General features: G+C 37.2%; 1 protein-coding gene across 1 annotated transcript in view; it reads left to right on the plus strand.

The window, feature by feature from the left end:
* The window catches only part of LOC109547760 (zinc finger MYM-type protein 6-like), an 834957-nt gene extending 812410 nt beyond the window's left edge, over positions 1-22547 (plus strand). Inside the window, exon 7 of the mRNA XM_073804273.1 lies at positions 22442-22547. The gene's annotated coding sequence lies outside the window, so the exon portion shown is untranslated. The remainder of the gene's footprint in view (positions 1-22441) is intronic.
* Positions 22548-25154: the final 2607 nt, after the last annotated feature.

Consider the following 25154-nt stretch of genomic DNA (forward strand, 5'->3'; position numbering starts at 1 on the left):
GAAACTATTGAGGAATCAAATTTGGTGGAGAGTAATAGGCTTTTCAGCGCTTTTTAAATTACACAATACACGTAGTAACCCTCTTGGTTCTACATCCTACTCACTACTTTAGTCAAAGGATAGTCCTATTCACTACTTTAGTCTAAGAAGTACAAAAGAGGAAACCAATAAAAAAACAAACAAAAACAAAACACCTGGGAAAGCAAGAAAATATCACAAAACCCAGGCACATTAAAAAGACAAATGGGGTTCTAGCATATAATAAATTAAGAAAGTCAGATTCTCTTGGCAAATATTGTCTTTCCTCTGCTAAAATGGACATAAGACTAAAAACAGAAAATACACTAACAGCACGAGGGCAAAGAAGTAGATAGAAAAAAAATACCAACTTGAATTGAAAAAATTTGATGTAATGACTATAGTGCTAGTAGGGTCCTATGGGGCTCTAGAGTAATAAAGTAGCACCTTGTTAGAGTGAAGCACAATACGTGATGCTCATGGCAATGACTTGACATCATGATTAAAGGCTCAAACCATGTGCAGAGCATTTTCATTGTGAACACAATTAAATACAGTATATATTTTTGGAAGACTTTTGACTTATGCTTTAAAAATGTAAGTGCTCAGAGAGGATATAAGACTCTTTAAACCTATTAAAACATTGAGGTTTTTTTTGTAATTGGAAGAATGCAAGTATGGGTAGAGACAGTAATTACAGGCAGAGTGGAATAAGAATAATCAGGGAAAATACTTGTAAACTAAGAAAACCTTTGCAAATTCTAAATATTCCACTAAGGAGTAAGACGAAAGGTAAATTTTTACTGTTCAAATAGTTAAGAACAGTTTCAAGGAAGAGAGATCTAGCTGATCTGACTGCCCATTTTGTGATGTTCAACTTTCACAGTAGATATTAGTAGCTAATATTGTTTCACAACATATAAGTCACAGTATTAAATGATGTTATTTATGTATATATATAGTTATTTAATTTTCAAAATAAGCATATGAGAAAGGCATTATTTTCTCTATTTTACAGAAGAGGAAATATAAGCTAAGAGAGGTTAAATTAAGATTATGAAACTGCTACATGGCAGAGAAAATTTTGAACCCCGATTGTGTGAGTCTATTAGTTGGACTCTAAAGCATTCTATTTTATTTTTTCTGTTTAATTCCCAAAATAGTCATTTGGGGTAAGTAGTAGTATCCTCATTTTTTATGTAAGGAAACAGGCACAGGACAGCAAAGTAGCTAACCTAAGCATGCATTAATTGTAAGAGTCAGTGTGCATCCACTAGGTGCTCTTTCCACTGTGAGAGGGCACAGCGGGCCTGTCTACGTGTGTCTGCTCTGCTCAAATCCTCTCCCCACCCCTCAGCTAAAGGGGCAGCTGTGAGCAGCTTGCCGCAAACTAGAAAATGCAAATATTGCCTGGAAGACATTCAAATTCAATTTTAAAAAAAACAAACAAAAACAATCACATACTGTCGTAACAAAGAATTGTCTCCTGGGCTTATTCTGCTATAGTCTGCCAATTTGTGACCCTGGGAGTGAAGGGTAAAAGACAAGTGGGGAGAGAATTGAAGAGACAGAAGCTGACTCACAAAGCGTAGCCGGGTTGCTCTAATGGCAGGCAATTAGAGTAAATATCCATTAATTCCCATGACTCTGGGCCTTGGAGCTGTCTTGAATTCTAAAGAATCTTCTGTTTCCAATCACCATTAAAAAGGTATGACTTAGTTGTTCAGTTTTTTTAAGATTATATGTGTACGTATCCCATAATAAACCCTCATTACATCGGGTAGCATGCAGTCCCATTCCTTGCTACCCAGTGAGCCTAACAGAAACCATCACACTATCATTTGCCTTGAATTTCCCAAATGTATTTTTCTAACTTTTCACTCCAAATTGTGCTTTGGCTACATTACTCTATGCTCTGGTCATGAATGAAACATGAAAGCTTCTAATGTAGAAGTAAAAAAATGAATAAGTCATGGTTGCTCTTTCTACAAACAAATTTGAATAAGATATTCAGTATGAAAATAAATTTGCAAGTGTCATATTGATTCAATCTATTAAACTACTGCTTTTACAGAGAATTCTACTGACCAATGTTTCAGAGTGTTTTATATCCTTTGAGCACTGGTAATTATGATGGTATAAACCAATGATACTGACTTTTTAAAAAGTAAGATTCCATGATGACACCCTTTTTAGAGATACTTTTATAAATAATACATTGGTGTCACTCTAGAGGTAAAGATAGTTACCTTTAGAATCTTATAACTATGAGTGGAAATAAGGGAGAAGATCATTTTTTTTTAGCCTGGCTATGCTTGGGAAACTAAAAGATGTAATGATTCTGCTTTAAATATGAGGAGTAACAAGTCTGGGAACCTGGGAAGACACGACAGGGCCTGAGAGGCCCCAACACGAGTGACTAGCTCTAATCAAAAACTCAGTGTCATGAATAAACTATGAGAAAGCCCAGAATAGACATGACTCTTTTTTTTTTTAATTTATTTATTTTTGGCTGTGTTGGGTCTTCGCTGCTGTGCGCGGGCTTTCTTCAGTTGCGGGGAGAGAGGGCTGCTCTTCTTTGCGGTGCGCAGGCTTCTCATTGCGGTGGCCTCTCGTTGCGGAACATGGGCTCTAGGTGCATGGGCTTCAGTAGTTGTGGCACGCAGACTCAGTAGTAGTGGCTCATGGGCTCTAGAGTGCAGGCTCAGTAGTTGTGGCACACGGGCTTAGTTGCTCCGCGGCATGTGGGATCTTCTTGGACCAGGGCTCGAACCCATGTCCCCTGCATTGGCAGGTGGATTCTTAACCACTGCACCACCAGGGAAGCCCAGACATGACTCTTGACATTCAATCTTTATCTGCAGCATTAACATCACAGTATTCCCAGGAGATGTATAGGATTCGTGATATATCTGACATGGATGGGGAAATATGTCTTCTTAATTTTTCAGATTAATCTCTCAAGTTCTCATCTATTCTTTGGCAAGGACATCTTCTGAAGCTTCTTGTCACTGCCATCACCACCACTCCCAAATTTTCCAAAGACTGAGAACTGAGATAGTACAAATTTTAGTCCTTTTCCAATTCTCTGTGACATTGGAGATGGCTTGTCTTTCACTGCAGGGCCAGAATAGTGTGAAGTAAGTGAAGTGCCTAGGGTACAGCATGTAAGGAGGCACTGCTCTCAGTATGCTACAAGTATGGGCTGAATACTTGTACAGCTGACAGTGAGCATCTCATAAATTTTGTGACCTAATCTCTTCACTCTTAAGGAGGCTTTCACTCTCAGGCAGGACCTGCTACACAAGTTGTAGAACCCAGTGCAAAATGAAAATGTGGGGCACTTGTTGAAAAATTATTAAGAATTCTAAGGCAGTGATAACATTACACTGAACCAGGTATAGGTCCCTTTGGAGGTTGTGCACTGCTTCCAGGATCCCACAGGTGTGGGTTCAGCTCTTGCGCTAATCTGGGAGTGAGTGCCTCCTGAAACCTTGCACCCTAAGGGCCTCATTTCCCTCGTCCTAGGCCCAGCCCTGCTCCATAATTTCATTTACTCATGGAAATGGTAATTTTGTCTGTCAACTTGACTGGACTAAGGGATGTCTAGATAGCTGGTAAAACATTATTTCTGCGTGTGTCTGTGAGTTTCTTTCTGGACTAGGTTAAAACTTGAATTGCTAAAATGAGTAAAGATCACCCTTACCGATACAAGTAGGCATCACCCAATCTGTTGAAGGCCTGATTAGAACAAAAAGGCAGAGAAAGAGTGACTATGCTCTCTGAGTTGGCACATCCATCTTTTCCTGCCCTCACACACGGGAGCTCCTGGTTCTCCAACCTTTGGACTTAGACCAAGACTTACACCCTTGTGTAAGTAAGAACCACTCTTTGGTTCTCAGGCCTTCAGACTTATACTGGAACTATACTATCAGCTTTCCTGGGCCTCCAGTTTGTGGATAGCACATTGTGGGACTTCTCACCCTCCATAATCATAATATCATAATAATCTCTTTCTATATATCCTATTGGTTCTGATTAATGGAAGAGCCCTGAATAACACGTTCATCAACTTCTATTTTAACAATATTCCAGACACTATTCTACATGTTGAAGATAGAGCCAGGGCAGCTTCAAGTGCAGTCACACAAGACCTCACACTCAGAAGGACCTAAGGTTAGTGTAGTGCTCTGCTGTCACCATCTTGAAAGTCTTAATAATATTTTAACAAGGGATCTTGTATTTTCTTTTTGCATTGGGCTCCACACATTAGATATCTGGTCCTGAATACAGTAGAGAAGGAAACAAAACAGTCCTGTTCTTATGGAGCTTGTGGTTTACCTGTGCTTACCTACTGCTCTTAGAAGATGTCCTAGACAGATCTTGGTTCTGCTTCAGTCTCAAGCTTATGTCCCAAAGCTCGGCACTCACGTTGTCAAGCACCGTTTTCAAGGGTATAAACTTTGTGACAGCATGGCCATGTCCAGGATATTTTTGAGCCTCAGTCAAAGGCTAATGAGATTTTGGGCCCCTTCCAGAGCCAGGGTCACCATTTAGCCAGTTTCACTGCAGAGTAATTTTATTTAACAAGGCCTTATTGCTCTTTGAGTCTTGCTAAGACTAACCTATGAGAGAACTACAGGAGGAAACTGCAGAATGAATGGCTTAGGACTTCATGCATTCTCAGAGGGGGAGATATTGCCCCCAGGAGGACAGAAATTGGTTCTTGAGAGATGAAAACAATCTCACTTTCTTTTTGTATAAATCACAGACATACATAAAGTACAGAAACAGATATATCTCATCTCTATCCTAACATCATTGAGAAGTCATTGGAGGGTTTTAAATAGGAATGTCATAGGCTGCAATGTGGAGAACAAATTAGAAGGAAACAAACTTGGATAGAAGACCATTTGGGAATCTTTTGCCAAAATCTGAGAAAAAGACCAAGGGACCTAGATTGGGGAGTGACTGTGATCTTTATAGAGGAATTAAACTTTATGTGGTTTGTGGATTAATTGATTTTGGGAAGTGAGGCAGATGGAGGAATCAAGGATAACCTCTCTTTGACTTAGGCAAAGAGTGCATAGAGGTGGCATTCACCAAGGGTGCAAAATGGTTCAAGAGAACTGTTGTAGTAACAGTAAAACAACTTATCGAAGGCCAATTAAGTTGTGTTTCCTTTCTGCTTTAATCTCCTTTAATCTAAAAGAACAACAAACAGGATATGTCTAGTTGATGATTTAATTAACTACAGTATGTTTAGAAGTTAGAAATTGTTATGATGCTGAAAACCTCAAGACCCTTCAAGGCTGGAATCTTTATTCCTTATTCCCTAAAAAGTTTAGGATTTTCACTATTTTCACAAGTGAGGCTATATCTGAAATTAAGATCAACCCACAAAAAAATGTAATAATTCAGAATGTTTAGTAACTGAGAAAGGGAAAAAAACCAGGGCACAATCACTTTTAGTGAAATGGACAGGGTTATTTAAATGGCTTTGAAAGTCATACTGGAAAAGTGCAATGCAAAGTTGAAACCCCATTTATTTTCTGAAATGGACAGAGCATTTGAGGGCACAGGAAATAGGATCAAAGAGAAGTTGTGAGGTAGATTTTATTCAGGGTCTTCGATTTATGTGGTTTGAAAACATCTCTAAGACTATTCTTGAAGAAAAGAGTAAGAGAAAAAGGATGTTAAAATTTTCAGTGTGTTGCACAGTCCAAAATCAAAGTTCCGACACAATTAGAAAAGAAGGAAAACCCCAGAGAAATATGGAACTAGAGAGGTCTGATTATGATAAAAATCTAAAAATGTTTTCTTATTATTTTTCTATAATCTTAGGTTAAATAATGAATTGGTTTCACAGCTGCCAAATAAGTGATCACATTATCATTCATGTTTTATAATAGCAATACACAGTCTAAGAAACTGTCAATATCTACCACTATTCACTCTTGATTCAATCCTCGGTTCTTTTTCTCAATATTTCTGACCACAATTAAGTATCTAATTCTTCATTCATCCATCTTTTACATCTTTCTTCATATACCAGTTAATTCTCTTTTAAGAGATAAATTGACATAATTCTTTAGGCACATTTTTGTATCTCTTCCCCACTGACCAGTTTTGCATAACAAGTTGTAGATCAGCTTTTATTAAACAAATGGGAAAAAAGAAAACAGGAAAAAGGTGTTAACACTAATTGCAAGACAGAGTTTAAATATCTGGGCTACTCAAATCACTGTTCATAGAACAATAAATATCAGTTTCTCTTGGTTATTTAAATAAATTTTCAGAAACAGGTAAATTGTCAGGATTTATAACTATTACTGATGAGAAAGATATGAGGAACAGAAATAAGAAGTATCACCCAACAGCAGAATAAGCAGAGATAAAAGTTTGTGAGAAAGTCTAAGTGAAGTAAGATGATAAAAGTGTAAATAGAAAAATGTTTTTTTCTGAGCCCAGGAGAAAAATAAAACGTAAAAGTCTTATGAAGATTATAAATATGAAAATGGAATTATACTTTATTTTTATACGTATAAATATTTCCTTAAATTGGCCACACATAGTTGTACACAGAACCTAGATGTCAGCTCAGTTGAATATTTTATAATATTCATTCATTCACTTATTCTTTCAAAATATATTACTTTTTTGTTTGTTTTTTGTTTTTTTGCGGTACGCGGGCCTCTCACTGTTGTGGCCTCTCCCGTTGCGGAGCACAGGCTCCAGACGCGCAGGCTCAGCAGCCATGGCTTACGGGCCCAGCCACTCCGCGGCATGTGGGAGCTTCCCCGACCGGGGCACAAACCCTTGTCCCCTGCATCGGCAGGCGGACTCTCAACCACTGCACCACCAGGGAAGCCCCAAAATATATTACTGAATAGCTATTATATGCCAGGCATTATTATAGGTATTGATGATAAGCAAAATTCCTGCTGTCAAAGTATATATGTATTTAAGCAGAATAGGCTCAATAAATAAATGAAATAAAAAGAAGATAAATAGGAGAAAATACAGAAATTAAAATGAACTGACGTGCTGATATATGGTCAAAGAGGATATCTTTGAGTAGATGATGTTTAAGATAGTATCTAAAGTCAGGGTGGAGCTATCCAAAAGCACAGCTCTATGTTGTGTCATATCGTAGTCTAGAAGGCATTAACGTTCCTGTATGATGATTAAGGAAAGAGCGTTCCAGACAGAGGCTTCACTGATTGCAAAGACAAGCACCAGTTGGAATGACTGAGAGACTGAATATAGAAACAGACAATGGCCAGATCATATATGGCAATATAACTCTAACCCATGTCTGCAGCAACAGTCCCAGAAGCCAAACCAGGTTCCCTACTTTTGCCTCTGTTTCCAGTTCAAGACCAAGAGGTAGCCAAATGTGTTCACCAGTTACATAAGAGACTCTGCTTCTATTTAGCCCCTTTACAGCTTCCCCATGCCAGCAACTTTCAATGAGAGCACACCTGAAGCTTTGCCTTTTGTTCACTATAAAGCTTTCCCACTGCCCTGACTGCCTTTGAGTTTCTGCCAAATGCAATTAATGGTGACTGACTCCCTTTTTAGCTATGAATGCACAGACTCTCTTTTCACTCCAGTGGTCTTCATTGATTTCCACATGACTTTGGCTTGAGCCATAAAGAAAATTAAGGCAATATGACTGGAGTCCCTGAAAGAAGGGGAGAATTAAGCATAGGTTAAATCACGTGGGGTCCTGCAAACCAGAAAAATTTAGATTTTATTTTCAGTGCAATGGGAATGCTTTCTGAGGCCTGGGGAGTAGGTGGTAAGGAGGAGTTCAAAGAAGGGAGTAACATGATTTGATTTATTTTTTCCTTATTTGTTTAGTTTTACTATTTTGGTTTTCAAATTATTATTTTATTTTCCCTAATTTTTTTCTTATACATTTTATTTTACTAGTTTATCTTATTTTAATTAAAAAAATTTTTGTAATTAAAAACATTTATCTTTGCTGTTTTTAAAATAATTGACTTCATTTTTTAGAGCAGTTTTACATTCACAGCAAAATTGAGTGTAAAGTACAGAGTTCCCATATATCCCCTCCCCTCATACATGCACAGCCTCCCCAACTACCAATATCCCTCACCAGAGTGATGCATTTGTTAAAATCAGTGAACCTACGTTGACACATTATTATCACCCAGAGTCTATAGTTTACATTAGGGTTCACTCCTGATGTTATAGATTCTATGGATTTTGTCAAATGTATAATGACATGTATCCACCATTATAGTATCATACAGAATAGTTTCACTGCCCTAAAAATCCTCTGTGCCCCATCAGTTCATCCCTTCTTCCCCTCCAGTTCCTGACAATCAGTAATCTTCTACTGTCTCCATAGTTTTGCCTGTTTCAGAATGTCATATAGTTATAATCATACAGTATATTGCCTTAGCAGATTGGCTTCTTTCGCTTAATAGTATGTCTTTTAAGTTTCTTTCATGTCTTGTCTTGGTTTGATAGCTCACTTTTAGCAATGAATAATATTACATTGTCTGGATTTCCCTTAGTTTATTCGTCCATTCACCTACCGAAGGACATCTCATTTGCTTCCAAGTTATGACAGTTATGAAAAAGCTGCTAAAAAAATTTGTGTACGGGCCTCTGTGTGGACATATGTTTTCAGTTTATTTGGGCAAATATCAAGGAGCAATAATTGCTAGATTTTGTGGTAAGAATTATGCTTGGTTCGTAAGAAACTGCCAAACTGTCTTCCAAAGTATCTGTACCATTTTGCATTCCCACCAGCAATGAATGAGAGTTCCTCTTGCTCCGCATTTTCTCTAGCCTTTGGTGTTGTCAGTGTTTTGGATTTTGGTCATTCAAATAGTTGTGCAGTAGCATCTGATTTTTGTTTTAATTTGCAGTTCCCTAGTGACATAAGATGTGGAACATCTTTTCATATGCTTGTTTGCCATCTGTATATCTTCTTTGGTGAGGTATCCATTCTGATCTTTGCCCATTTTTTATTTTTATTTATTTATTTTTTTTTTTGCGGTACGCCTCTCTGTGTTGTGGAGCACAGGCTCCGGACGCGCAGGCTCAGCAGCCATGGCTCACGGGACTAGCCTCACCGCGGCATGTGGGATCTTCCCGGACCGGGGCACGAACCCGCGTCCCCTGCATCAACAGGCGGACTCTCAACCACTGTGCCACCAGGGAAGCCCTGCCCATTTTTTAATCAGGCTTTTTATTTTCTTATTGTTGAATTTTAGGAAGTTTGTGTATATTTTCAAAAAAGTCCTTCTCGGATATTTCTTTGCAAATGTTTATTGCCCGTCTGTGGCTTGTATTCTCATTTTCTTGAAGTGGCTTTTGCAGAGCAGAAATTTTTAATTTTAATGAAGTCCAGTTTATCAGTGATTTCTTTCATGTGTCATGGTTTTGGTATTGTATCTAAAAAGTCATCATCATATCTAAGGTCATCTAGATTTTCTCTTATGTTATTTTCTGGGAGTTTTACAGTTTTGTGCTTGACTTGCTTTTTTTAAAGCTTAATCAGGTACTATGTATCCAGAATGGCTTATAAAAAGGCAAACATAGAAGGAGGGTGACCAGTAAGAGGCTATTGCAGTAATCCATGTCAGGAATAATGATGATTTCACAAGAAAATTAACAGTAGGGGACTTCCTTCGTGGCACAGTGGATAAGACTCCACGCTCCCAATGCTGGGGGCCTGGGTTCGATCCCTGGTTAGGGAACTAGATCCCACATACATGCTGCAACTAAGACCCGGCGCAACCAAATAAATAAATATTTAAAAAAAGAAAAAAGAAATCACGGAGTATTAAGGAAAAAAAAAGAAAAGTAACAGTAGAAACGGAGAAAAATAGATGGACTCAGGATCTCAGTAAGATTTAGAAATAGAATGTTGACAGTTTGGGTGGGGGAATAAAATCAAGAATAATTCCTAGCTGGCCCCCTTCTGATTTTCATGGCAGGTTGCTTCAGAGGCAGTAGCAACCCAACTTCTGGGGTTCTTTGATTTGTATCAGTCACCAGCAACTTAGTGGGAGGGGCATTCCAGCTGCTTCTGGTAGTGTAAAGAAACTTAGATATGAGGACCTGAAAGTGAACCAATTTATTTGTAAAGCTCCAAAAAGTAAATGATTCTCTGCAAGACCAGTTAACCATGCGCACTCCACAGATCATATTTCCAGCATCCAATATAACTCATGAGTTTCAGTGACAGTGAAATAAATTTTACTGGAAATAGAGTTCATGTTTTCAAGCTCATATGTTTCCAAAATATAAAATATGGTACTTGCACTCTCTCTTTGGATGTATGGGAACAGATCTATTTTATCTTGAATATTTGCCTTTAGTTTGTTAAAGTTTTTCTGTAGAGTTTTTCAGAATTAGCAGGCTAATTGACTTTATTTTTATTTCAATGCACATTGTTGTACCTTCACATTGAAGTATTTACATTATAAATTATTATAGAAAAACTTTTAAAAAACTGAGCATTGCTATCAAAACTTAGTAAAAACTGATATATACATTAAAAACAAAAATGTTTGAGTCTCCCTGATTTTAATAGAGAATTCACCAAAGTGTGAATTTTCCGACTTTTTCCTCTTTCTTCAGGTGCTAAATTATTGGTGGATTTTTGTGGGCAGGCTTTCATGTAGTTTTAGTTAAAATATGTGCAGTAGATGGAGTAATGACCCCAAAGATGTTCATGTTCTTATCCCCAGAGCCTGTGAATATGTTACTTTACATGACAAATGAGACTTTGCAGATGTGATTAAATTAAGGATACTGAGATGAAGAGATTATGCTGGATTATCTGGGTTGGACCAATGTAATCACAAGGTCCTTATAAGAGAGATACAAGAGAGTCAAAGAGAGACATGACGTGACAACCAAATCAGAGGTAGAGAGAGAACTGAAGATGCTGTAAGATGCTTTGAAGATGGAAGAAGGAAACATAAGCCAAGTGGGCTCTAGAAGATGGAAAAAACAGGGAAACCAAGTCTACCCTAAAGCCTTCAGAAAGACTGCAGCCCTGTTAAGCCCTTGATTTTAGACCAGTAAGATCCATTTTGGACTTTTGACCTCAGAACTATAAAATACTAAATTTGTGGTGTTCTGAGATACTAAGTTTGTGGTAATTTGTTACAGCAGCAATAGGAAACAAATATAGTATATTATTCGGAAAATAGGACTTTCCATAAGAGCTGTATGATAAAAGAATATTACTGTAGCTACTGTCTTCATGAGATGGATGGTTTGCCGATCCTCGGTTCTTTAATGTCTCTCCAAAGGCATGCTACTTCTTGTAATTTTGGCTTTAAAAAGAAGAAAAAAAAAACCCTATAATTTTCATGTTAACAATTTTCAACTGGGTGGGTGATGATACTACTTAATAAATGGGGAAGATAGAGATAAAAGTTACTGTGGTTTGGTAAATCATGAGTTCCTTTTTGGCTATATTAACTTTGAGGTATGAATTACATCAAAACTGGCCCATGAATTATTTATCAGTTAGTGACAGGATAAGTACAGAAATTAGGAGTAAGAATTTAGAAATGTTTATAGCAACTTGATAGAGCTGTGATATCCAAGCTTGTGGTAATTAAAGTTGTCATATTTAACTGTGTTGACTGGTTTTTCTGCTGTCAAATTCACATGGTGAGTTGCATGGATCACCAGCTACACACTAGTTATACACTGTAAGAACACATTACAACACGTGATAATTTAAAGTTAGTTTGTTCATTGTAACCTAGAAATGTACAAATTTGAAATCCATTTTTTTCCAGAAGAATTTAAATATTGTTATAACTTTATAGGATAAATTATTGTAATTGTCTACTGACTGAAGATGAATTTTGAAACTATATCATCACTAGCATTATTTTTAATAAAAATTAAAAGTAAATATCCTCTAAGAAGCAAGCTTATTTGTCAAGATAAAAATTTTAAATATTGATATACTTGTTGCTTGTTCAAAGCCTACTAGTAGAAAATTTAATATGGGGAATCACTATTTCACTCTTAATTTTTTATTATGATGATTTCAGAATAAAAAAAATTGTGTTGAAGCAGTTATCTATTAATAATATATATGCACACATTTGCTAAATACCATATGCAGTTTTTGCAATTCTTTTTTCCTATGCTTTTCTTGTTCTAATTATACTTATTGAAATGTAACTTTAGGTCATTATATCAATGAAAAAAGGGGAGCTTATATATATATATATATATATATATATATATATATATTTTTTTTTTTTTTTTTTTTTTTTTTTTTTTTTTTTGCGGTACGCAGGCCTCTCACTGTTGTGGCCCCTCCCGTTGCGGAGCACAGGCTCCAGACGCGCAGGCTCAGCGGCCATGGCTCACGGGCCCAGCCGCTCCACGGCATGTGGGATCTTCCCGGACCGGGGCACGGACCCGTGTCCCCTGCATCGGCAGGCGGACTCTCAACCACTGTGCCACCAGGGAAGCCCCGGAGCTTATATTTTTTAATGTGCTTTTTCTTTATTATTCTAATAATTATTTTTATTGACCTCTACAAAATTATTAGTCTATGATGAACTGGAAATTTTTTTAAATACCTTTTTAAATTTATTTATTTTTGCCACAGAAAGTTGGAGATGCACTGAATTGGATGACAATTTCAAGATTTTAAGTAGGCAGCTGGATATTTTAATCTGGCATTCTCAGGAAAGATTAGTGTTAGAAATACTATATTGACATTATCAAGAATATAAATTGTATTTAAGGTCATAGGACTTGATAAGCTTTAGAAATAGATTGGCCAAAGAAGAGAAGGGTGTACATCATGGAACCTTGGCCACTTCACAAACCGAAGTCAGACAGAGGGGGTATAAGCTCCAGCAAAGGACCCTGGGAAGAAGTGATTAGAGAGATTAGAGAAGGAAAAGCAGGAATAAGATGTCACTGAAGCCAGGTATTGAAAGAGTCTAAAATAGAAAAAAGAGGGTCAAATCTATAAAATTTTGACAAGAGATTGGTTAAGATGAAGACAGAAATGTGACCATTAGATTTGGCAACATGGAAGTCTTGGGGGATTTTCTCAAGTGTTGGAAGTAGAAACTTTAATGTAGTGAGTTGGGGATATGGTGAGATATAAAACTGGGAGGTGAAGTAAGTTTTGCTGTAACAGTGTATAGAAAAATGGAACAACAATTGGATGAAGCCAAGGGCGTGTGAGTGTCTGTGTGTGTGCATGCATGTGTGCGTGCACGCGTGCATGTTTTAATAGAAGAGTAACCAGGAAATATGTGTATGCTCATGGGAACAATCCCCACAGTGAGAGATAAATTGATAACTGAAAAAGATAGAGTTGTTAGAGAAGGGAAAAGGGAATAAAGTCTAGCACACAATTGGTTGTCTTGCCCTTTGATAGGAGACATGGTACTGTAATCCTAGCAATAGAAATGAAGTAGAGAGTATGGCATAGGTACAAATAACTAACAATTACAGATACATATAAACAGTTTGACAGGGAATTTTTTCGGGTGAAAAAATAAGAAAACAAAATAATTTGAGTAGTATTGTAGATAATTCTACCAGAAACAAAAAGTAAAATGCTTTCCATTTCCCTGATGTTAAGCAGGATAATATCCTGTCTCTACCACCCATTCCCAAATATGATATTGTCAACAAAGCATTTTCCATAATAATTCTTTCTGTTTTCATAGTTAATCTATGGGAAAAAATCAATATTCACATGAAATGGAAGAATAGTACTATTAATATTGTTTTTGCCTGAATCAATTCATTTGAGAGTTTCTACCAGGTCACATTTCCAAGAAAACTAAATTCAAATATGAAAAGAGACTTTGTTCATGTTACCGTTCATGGTATAACTGCTCTAATGTTTCCTTTGACTCATTTTCCACCTCCAAAAATATAAGATAATGTGCCTCTGTCTCTACCTGTAGCTTCCAATGAGAGGTTTTCTCCTTTCTGAATACAATTTCATAAACCTTTTCCTGACTCTTCCTTCACAAATGAAAAGAGAACACTAAAATAAAGTGAAAGAATACTTTTTAGAGGTTTTCTTAGCTTTATTGTTTTATTGTGTTTATTTTACTGCTAGGAAAAAATGCAAAACATACAAACAGTAAAAAGGCCTCCTGTGTGACTCTTAACTCTTCTCTATTTTTCACGTAGATCTCATACCTACAGTACACAAAGAAACAAAGTAAAATTCTTCTTCTCAGAGAAAAAAGGTATTTAGACCCTTGGAACGTTTTCATAAAGAAAAACAAGTCAGAGTGAAGGTGATAAGGAAATGGGATGAAGAAAATGGGTGAGCTTCAAGTGCTGCCTAGAAGTCCTGTGTCTGTGGAGCAAAGTGGTGGAGGGGTGAAGAGCTGGAAAGCGGAGGGATACTGGGACATTAACCTCCCTTCCCCTTTCCTTTCCCACTTGCCATCAGATCTCCCTGGGGACATAGCCCAGGGTGATAATAAGATGTGGGCTTCAGGTAAGAGTAGCGCAATTGCAGCCAGTTGTGGAGGAGGTTGGGAGACATCTTGTCCAGGATTTTGGTAGTGGCTGCATTAAAGGAATGCCCTTAGCCAAAAAGCAGTTAAGGCACCCTCAAAAAGTACTTTATATTTGGGAAATAAGGAGAGTATAATAAAAGCTGAATACTCTTGAACACTAATTTTTTTTTGGTTTCTTCAAAATTAAGTAAATCAGTTCTTTTGTTGTTGTTGTTCATATATTTGGATTTAAGCACTTTCAAGTGAATTTCTCATATTCCCAAATAGTCTCCAAGTTATTGGAAGATACAGGCAAGTATAGGGACAGGCCCCAAACCAATAATATAAATATTTGTTAATAGTTCAGGCATTTGGAATGAAATGAAGCATGCTTTAGTCATAATGTGTAATAAAAAGGGGTATACAGAGATCTGTCACCTTCCATTTTCCATGTGTCAATTATTCTTACATTCCACCATAGGAAAATAATTATTTTGAAAAATGAAATGGTTACATTGGTGTATTCCTTTAGTTTAACAATAATATTTGGAATACGATAGGGCAAGCTCCCCTCTTTATTTTTTCAGAATTAGCTATTTTTGGACATTTATTCATCAATATGAATTGCAATGGAGTTTGTCATGTTTCATGAAAAATATAGTTGTGATACTAGTTGTAAGCATATTGACCTTGTAGATTAATTTTGAGAGAATTTCATGTTTTCCCCTTATGAGCTTTTCCATTCACTTGCTCCATTTATTAAGGTCTTTTTTTGACCTTTGGTAATTTACCCCTTTTTCAAAAAATGAGTGCTTTGTGTTTATATCACTAAATAAAATGTTCAGGTACAACCAGATGATTTTGACTAATACAAACTGATGACAGGTATGTATTATAATACATTTTCAGTTGTTTTTCATTGTATTTATATTAAAAGTTTTCCTAAAATATGTGCACATTTTCTTTTGTGCTAGAATATCTTTGTTAAATGAGTTCTTTGGGATTAAAATACTTTAATGAGGGAAATATTAATTATCTGACCTAGTCAATTCCTAGATATTTCAGTTAAACACTTATATAAGTTGTATTTAAAGAAAAGGTAGAAACAATTACACTGTACGTATTCTTTCTGAAACTTACAATTTTCCCTTAGCAATACATTATGAACTTTTTTCATTGCCATTAAATCTTCTATAACATTATTTTAAAGATTGCATAATATTCCATTATGAGTCTTTTGATACTTGAAAGATTTTTGGTCTTTAAAGTTCTACATTCAAATACAAACATCAGTAAGAGTGGAAACATCTTAAATCATTATCAGTACACATCTTAGCTAAAATTAAGTTATCCAGTTCTTTCCAACCATGACAGCTAATTCCTGGGGAACGCTCCTCAAGGCTGGTGTCTGGGGGAAGGTAGAGCAGGAATAGAGCACAGACAGAGGAGGTGAGGGGAGGATGTCAAACAACAAAAGGATCCACTTCAGGATTTCTACAAGGACCATACTTGGATGGAGATCATAGGTGTGAAGCTAATTAGAAGTTAACTAATGGAGCTGAATGATATCTAGGGTAGAGAGAACATGACCATTTCTGTTTCTGAATCTCTATCCTAGGACTTGTGAAAACTTAGACATTATTGAGAATCTGAAGTGTTCTGAAACTCTACCCTGGCTTCTCAGCTAAACAGTATAGACTGGTTTCCGGAGACAGATACACTCCTCTAATTCATTGCCCTCTTCCTTACACTCCTGTCTGTGTGCCCTATATTTCTGGGAGGAAGAAGGGGGAGGGGGTGGAGAGAGTCATAGAAGGCATTGAAAAGGTCATGACTGATGGCTGTTAATGAGCACTAATATGTGCACTTATATGTATTAACTCAATTCTTGTGATGCTCACAACAATGCAATGAGGTAGGTACAGTTATTAACTCCAGTGTGCAGAAGTGAAGCACAAAGAGGTCAAATAACTTACCTAAAGTCACATGTTGTTAAGTGGCAGAGCCAGACTGAAATTTATGAAGATTGATTAATTTATTCAACAAATATTTGTGAGTCACCTATTACTGTGTCCCAGGCAGTATTCTAGACATTGAGCTTAGATTAATGAACAAATTAAATCTTCTGCCTTCATGGATTAAAAATTCTGGTGGGAGAGGTAAACAATAAACAAATAAAACTACACATGTGTCCTAGAATATCACATAGTGGTAAATACCAAGAGGAAAATAAAGTGTGGTGTCCCAAAAGGCAAGAGAAGAAGAGACCAAATGTGTCAAATGCTATGGAGTCTTAAAGAGAGAGTACAGTTTAGCCTCCAAAGGGAGCAATGTGTGAAAGAGCACAGAAGTGTAGGAGAATGCTATGTTTTTCTCTATAAGTTACTATAATGTGACAGGAGTATTCCTGAGGGAGGGCCTGGTGAAGGATGAGACTGGATCATAGTCATGGGGCACATCAAGATGGGCTGTAGATGTTGGCTACAAATGTAGGGCTTACCTTGAAGGCCCTTCAAGAAATACTGAGCATTTTTAAGAAAATGAGTGACATGAGAAGATTGCACTTTGGAAACAGTCCTTTAGTGTCTGAGAGGAGACTTGACTGGAGAGTCCTGGGGATGAGACCAGTGATGACAAGTAATGGTAACCAGGGCCAGAAATGATGAAGGTCCAGATCAATTCAGGGGCAGTGCAAACAGAGAGGAGAAGATGAATCTGGGTGCTATTTAAGGGTAAGAATCAATAGGCCTTGGTGATTGGGGTGATCCAGGTGATAAGGCAGAGGAACCAGAGATATCTTTCTGGGTCTGTAGCTTGGTAAACTACATAGATAGGAGTGCCTTTCACGGAAAGAGAGACCACAGGATCAAGAGGAGATAACATTCAACTTCAAGGCTTTTTAATTTGTAGTCATGTATGGAATATTTGTATGAATGTGTTTAGTGTGAGTATGAATTATAGGGATTTTAAACTCAAGAGAGAGCTACAGATATTGGAAATTTCAATGATATAGGAGTAGTTAAAACCCATGGAAGTGAGAGAGATCATCTTACAAAATCGTTTTCAGGCAAAAAGAGATGAGGGCCTAGGAAAGCACATTTAGTAACAATGACAGAAAATGCTGAAGAGTTGCCCATGAAAATAACCAAGTAAGAATGGCCTGACCAGAGGCACAACAATAAAGATTCAGAGACAGGGTCCTGGGTCCCTATTACCCAATCATAATGTGCCTTGCATGATATCATGTTCTCTACATTGTAGCATCATCACAATTAAACATCCAGAAGACGTAGAAAAAATGAAAGTCTGAAATTTGATCAAATGGGAAACATAATCATATAGGAAATTAGCTTTGTTAACTGCAAAAGTGTTTAATTTTGTCTTTGATACTATAAACATTCCAAGTTTTATATCAGCATAAACTAAAAAAAGAGATACGTTATGAGTATATTCACTAGGAGACATCTCTAACCTGTCAGATTGTATCCTTAACCCTCATTATTTGTTTTGTTGGATGCCTCTCCAGAGTGGAAAGAAGAAAGTCAGTAGCAAGCTCTATCCTAGAAGCTATAGAAAAGAGCATTTCAGAAAGCAAGGAATAATCAATATTTTCAAGTGCCATAGAGAAGTCTTACATGAATGTATTGAAGGGCAGCCATTAGCTGTGGTACTAAAAGGGCATTAACAGCTTTATAAAGAACTGTTTCACTGTGTGAAAGGTCCTGGGTGCAGGTAAAATGATCCAGGCAGCAGTGAAATTATAGTAGAATAAGCAATAAAGGGACTTCCTGGTGGCACAGTGGTTAAGAGTCCACCTGCCAGTGCAGGGGACACGGGTTTGATCCCTGGTCCGGGAAGATCCCACGTGCCGCGGAGCAACTAAGCCCGTGCGCCATAACTACTGAGCCTGCGCGCCTAGAGCCCGTGCTCCGCAGCAAGAGAAGCCACCGCAATGAGAAGCTCGTGTACCTCAACAAAGAGTAGCCTCCGCTCGTCACAACTAGAGAAAGCCCACGTGCAGCAACAAAGACCCAACACAGCCAAAAAATAATTAATTAATTAATGTTAAAAGAGAGTAAGCAATAATTTATTTGGGTAGTAATGTAGACATTGAAATGGAGAATGTAGACAAAGGAGGGAGAGAAAACGAACAATAGCTGGAGAGGGGTGAAGAAATAAAGAGGATATGTTTTGTTTTATATTTGTCTTTATATATATGAGAGAAACTTGCATATGTTTATACATAGAAAGGAAATAAAGGAAAAAACTCATAAAGAAGAGGTGGTATATGCTGAAAGATACAACATTTAATTGAGAGATAGCTTAGAGGTAGAGTGTTGGAACTCAGTGAGAAAATGAAGGGATAAAACTTTGGTTGGTTGAGGGCCAGGATATTTTGAATCCTGAAAAAATAATTTATGTATTTTTCTAGGACCAAGTACTGGGCCAGAATTTTGATGGGAGTCTTTTCAGTTATTGCATTCTAATTTCTCTGTACAGAAAAAGGAGAAGTGAAGGGTTAGTTCTGAGAGTAAGGAAAAGCAGTGGTAGAATAGGGGTCTTGAGAAGGTTGGAAGAGCTGTCTGGGAGCGTAGCAGATCGAGCTAACTGGAGCCATGGTGGTAGGCTGAATTCCAAATATGGTCCCTCAAGGCATAGTAAGTGTGCCCTGGTCACTCAGTCCAGCACTAATTTAGGTACTACTGTCAAGGAATGTTGCAGATGTAATTAAAAGCCTGTCAGTTGATTTTAAGATACAGAGATTATCTGGATGGGCCTTAAAAGGTGAGCCTTTTTAAACTGGAGTATTTACTAGTCTGGTGCGGAAGAATCACAAAGATTTGAAATATGAGAAGAATTCAACAAGCCATGGCTGGCTTTGCAGATAGAGGGAGCCATATAATGAGAAATGCAGGTGGCTTCTAATAGCTGCCAGCAGCCCTGAGCTAACAGCCCGCGAGTAAATGGGGACCTCAGTCCTACAACTGTGAGGAGTGGGGTTCATCCAACAGTCTGAATGAACTTGGAAGAAAATTCTTCCTCCAGAGCCTCCAGATCAGAGCCCATCCTAGTCATCACCTTAATTTCACCTTTATGAGACTTTATGTAGAGAACTCAACAAAGCCTGCCTGAACTTTTTCTTTTTTTTTTTTCTTTTTTTGCGTTACGTGGGCCTCTTACTGTTGTGGCCTCTCCCTTTGTGGAGCACAGGCTCCGGATGCACAGGCTCAGCGGCCATGGCTCACGGGCCTTTCTGCTCCGCGGCATGTGGGATCCTCCCGGACCGGGGCACGAACCCGTGTCCCCTGCATCGGCAGGTGGACTCTCAACCACTGCGCCACCAGGGAAGCCCTGAACTTTTCTTACCTTCAGAACTTTGAGATAATAAATGGATATTGTTTTTAGCTGTAGTACCTTATAGTACTTTGTTACACAGCAATAGAAAACTGAAACAGCCATGTTAAAGTGTTCCTAGGCTGAAGTTGAGGTCCCGGGATCTTTGCTTATCTCAAACAAATGGATTTTCTCCAGGATCACTAAGGCACAAACCAGAAACAGTGGACAAATGGATTGGTTCGGAGTTTAGGAAGTATGGAGTTTGGGGTAGTTAGAGAAAGAATAGGAGTTAAAAGTGGGATTATAGAGAGGCAAGAAAAAAATGATATTCTGAAGTACTGAAGAATTTCTGAAGTCAGTACATGGGCAGAGGGAGATACGGAAGTGAGGACACTGGGAAAAAGGAAGAGTGCTCTTTAAGGTTTAGAGATGAAACAATTTCAAATGTGACTATAGATATGAAAACCTGGTGCAGAGTAGGGGGAAGGGGCCTTAGGTTTATGAAGGTAAAGACATCCAGGCTCATAAACTCTGTGACAGAGACCCTGAAGTCTCCTGACAAGTTGAAAGGAAGAAAGTAGTAAAAATGCTGAAGTGGCTAAGGATGTTGTCAACTTCAGGAAAGAAGGGGATGTGACATAGCCTGATGATGTGACTTTGAAACAAAAAATTTTATTGGAAATTGGCGGAGCAGTGGTTTAGATGTGGCAAAACTCTGTGCTCTACATATGAATCAAAATTATACATATATCCCCAATAACATGATACAGGTAGTAATTAAGCCTTATTAAAATTTATCAATGGAAATGCTTATTTTTATTTGGCAAATATAACTCAATTTCGCCCTAAAAAACCCAAATTGTTTTTCCACTGCTATTAACATTTATATAAATGCCTATGCCTGCATTATAGTATGTTGTGAATGTCTGATACTGCAGAGCACACATTTTAATGGTGATTTTCCTATTCTGTTAACTGTCTATGTTAAGTGAAAAGCAGAAAATGATTTGACATTTAAAAATATGAATTGTTAGTTTGAAGCAATGTTCTGAAGTCAAAATTTTTAGACTATATTTTATATGCTTTCATTTTTGAAAGCTGAAAATCCATTTGAAATTGGCCCTTTTATTCTGTCAGCTTAGTGGTGAAGAGGGCAGGGTCTACAAGTTAAATTTGTCCTTGACACTAGGAAGAAAGTAAAGTAGTGGTGTTTGAGATGCAGCACATGCCTGTTCTATGCTAGCACACAGCTGTCATGAGTCTTCCCCTGCAGAAAAAAAAGACCAAGATTATGATCATAACCTTGAGTTATCATCACCTGTGGTGTTGGTGTCTTATCTACCTGTAAGAACACTTATGAATTTTAGGTGGAAATAATTCTTGCATTTATCTAGAGTCAGGAGAAAGCATAGTTTTACTTTCTTCTATCAAAGAAGGCTAACATATTCTTTTTTTTTTTAACATAATCTTCAAGCATGGGATACATTTAATCTTCGTATCATGATGATATTTCCATTTCACAGGTTTAGCTACAACAGTGTAATTTAATAATCTATGAGTTTATTATTTTATTTTATATAAATTATAGGCTATATGATTAATGTAAAAGAATTTTGTACAATGATTCTGGTTTTAATTGCTATATTTTTTCTTTGTACTCAATTCTTCTTCCTTGTTATTTTTTTTAACCTGTCCTTTTATAGTCTTGAGCCTCATTTTTGTGTTCTAATATTCTTCAAAGTGTTCTACAAATTCTATAATTGTAAAACCACTGTGTGTGTGTTTTTGTATACACATACATATATGTCTCTGTGTGTATAGCACTTTTCATCGCTATGATTTTATTTCTCCTGATATATCCTTTCATTTCACAAATATTTAATGAGTGTCCTCTATTTGCCTATCAATGGTACTGGGTGATTGGTTATCCAAAGGTGAGCAATACTTGATTTCATAGAGCTCACCTGATATCATAGAGCTTACCATCTAGAGAGGGAGACAGTCATTAAAAGCTAGTTATGCGAATGTATGTAAATGAGTTGTACAGTGTTCTGATTGCATCTCTAGGAAGGATTTGATTTGATTTAACCAGAGAGATCAGAGAAGAGCTTTCCTAAGGACTATGTGAGCTAAGATATCTGAAGAAAGGGAAAGAGCATTTCAGAAAGCTGGAACAATATGTGCAAAGGCCCTGTGGCAGCACCCAGCAAGGTACTCTGGAGCTGCTGAAAGAAGGCCACTCTGACTGGAGTACAGAGAATGGAAATGAGAATCTCAATGTGGGTTAACACTGGAGAGGTCAGCTGGGGCCAGACCAGGCAGGAGACTAGACCATATTAAGAAACTCAGTCTTTATCTTAAGAGCAATAGTGAACTATTTAATAGTTTTAAGAAAGAGAGTGGTATGATCAGGATTCCATTAGAAATAAACTGTTTCTGAGGAGGTCTAGAGAAGGGAACAGATGGAAAGGTGCCATCTCCCTGCTCCAAATCACTGCTCATCTTCTGAAGTAGGCTGTAATCACCTCACAGATGCAAATAAAAATCTTTACTGGGCTCTCTCCTATGTTATCTTCCAGGCATCTCGTAAATGAAAACCTAACTTGTTATCAGGCGCCCAGCTGCTATCTGAGTAATAGGGAACCGTCTGGAGTCCACAGGGAGCAGCACATCCCAATGAATTGGAGAATGGTGAGTTTCCCCGCGAGAGTTGTGGATCGCTGACTGAAAGTTAATGTTAAGCTGCCCTCATGCTTAGAAGCAGCTGCATTAGCAGGACCTCTTTCCTTTCTTTGGCTGTTTCAGACTCTGCTGAACTGATGGAAATGAAGTCCATAATTTCAGCTCCGGTCATTAACCCCCTGCTTTGTGTTTTTACTAATCATTAACTTGTCATTTGTGTTAAAGAGAGGCTTTGAGCTCAGGGGGCTAGGACTTCAGTGCAGTGGGGACCAAGTACTGAAAGCAGAAAATGCATGACAAATTGCAGTGACAAAGCTATCTTGGTCACCTTGTACAAAGGAAAATCTCTTTCTAAATAATGCAGATGGTGCTGGGATTTGAAACCCTTTGTGCTGTGGAGAAGAAAAGCAAGAACATGCACTGTTACTAGAAGGAAACTTGGTTGTGATAGCTGAGAATTGTTATATCCTGTAGCCATTGAATAATTTAGCCCCACTAAGAAGGAAAAACATGAAAAATGTTTAGATCTCTAGATCCATTTTCTATTTGTGTACAAAATGCAGGTTTAAGGTGAAATAATCATCAGTTGAGTTCATCAAGCCTTTAGTGATCAGGCATTGAACTAACCCAATCTCATTCCTGCCCAAATGATCTTTTAAACCGTATCTCCCTCATTCTTCTCTAATTACTGTCACCAAATGGCTAGAATCAAAGCTACTTCATATTCCACTAACCCAGTTTGTTCCCTTTGAGCTCTCCTACCCTTTCTTTCTACTCCAGGCTTTCCTATCTTGAAGTCTCTGGTTAAGTCTACCATGTCTCCAGACTCCCCAGATGATGAGCTGCCCAAGAGAGTATACTCTCCATGAACTCAGTAACTTGTATTTAGTACTTGTTGCAACATTTTTATTAGTAGTATTAACTCCTGTATATTATTTAGTAGTAAATTTCAACTACCCAACTCAATGTAATCTCCTTGGTGTCAGAGAGCTAATGGAATATTATATTCAGTGTGGTTTAATGAACAAAATTTAAGCTGTCTGGTTCAAACAGGAATCAAAATAACCTTTGCTTTCATTGGTTTCAGGAGTGAGAAAAAGTCTTGGAATGTTCATTTTTACCTTTTTTTTCTTGAGTTGTATATTTGGGCACTAAATCTAATTCTCTTTAATTAAGGTCGCTAGTAGCCTAAATCCACCATGCCTGTGTTCTGGCATTTGTGCAATTAAGTATGTTCCTAGTTATATACACCTTCATGTATTATTTCAATTTTATAAGATTTGTTTTATTATAGTAATTACATAGGAAGAATGTGGAAGAATAATCTTTGGTTAATAAAGGATCTCACATATTTATCCTGTTAATTAGGCTTTACTGGGTATAAAATAATATGAGTTTTTGAAAATTATATGGGTATTAATTGTATATTATATAAGCCGTCTGAAATGAATAGACATAAATACATATCTACAAGAGGATAAGGAATGAAGTAAAGGAATAAAAAAGAAATATTATGATTATAACCTTTTATTATATTGATTATATTGTTAATTATATTGTTATTATATTGTTAATACTAGGAGCTATTTTTATGTTGACCGTGTATGTCTTTTTTTCTCATAACACATAAAACAAGCTCTACTATCTCAAAGCCTTTCATGTGAAGAATTTATTATGAATATTATTTAATTTTACTTAAAAAATGTAACAGTGCGACAAATCAAACATCATTCACTGCTGATTTAGCAAAATGAGTTTTCTTTAGGCATAAAGTAAAATCCAGACCATAATGCTTATCCTTCACTACCAAAAAGTTCTTGTGTAAACTTTCATGTCAGAAAATACGCTTGATGGTTGATCACTTTCATTTTTGAAATATATTTCTTTTTCTGCAGTGTGCTAAAAATAGCTTTAAATCTAAACAGCATGACGAATCACATCTATTTCTTATTTGGAAAAAGGCTCTTGTATTATTGCATTTTTACACAATTATCATCATTCAGAACTACTTTTCCTCCTAGTGAACACTTGTCTTTATCCATGTATTGGCTGCTGGCAGAGCTGACATTTTATTTGTTGGCTGATTTCCCATATGCAGTACCTTTGTGTATTGTTCCTTCTTTGAGTGTTTAATAATCCACTGTATATTTTATTTGTGACCTTACTAAGAGCAGGTCTTTATAGCATGCATCATGATACAGAAAATTCCACTGAAAGTAATATAAAATAATACCCTGGGAAACCTATTTTCATCCATGGAATTTAAGTCACTTGATATAATAACCTTGTTATTTTGACACAGAAGATGGTAAAATCTGAATTTTGTTTTTATTTTTTGATATTAAGAAATGGGTTGGGCTTTCCTTGTGGCGCAGTGGTTGAGAGTCCGCCTGCCGATGCAGGGGACACGGGTTCGTGCCCCTTTCCGGGAAGATCCCACATGCCGCGGAGCGGCTGAGCCTGTGAGCCATGGCCGCTGAGCCTGTGCGTCCGGAGCCTGTGCTCCACAACGGGAGAGGCCACAACAGTGAGAGGCCCACGTACCGAAAAAAAAAAAAAAAAAAGAAAAAAAGAAATGGATTGTATACGTAAAATAGAAACCTAAATTAG

Source organism: Tursiops truncatus, chromosome 4 (assembly GCF_011762595.2).
Source record: "Tursiops truncatus isolate mTurTru1 chromosome 4, mTurTru1.mat.Y, whole genome shotgun sequence".
Classification (NCBI taxonomy): domain Eukaryota; kingdom Metazoa; phylum Chordata; class Mammalia; order Artiodactyla; family Delphinidae; genus Tursiops; species Tursiops truncatus.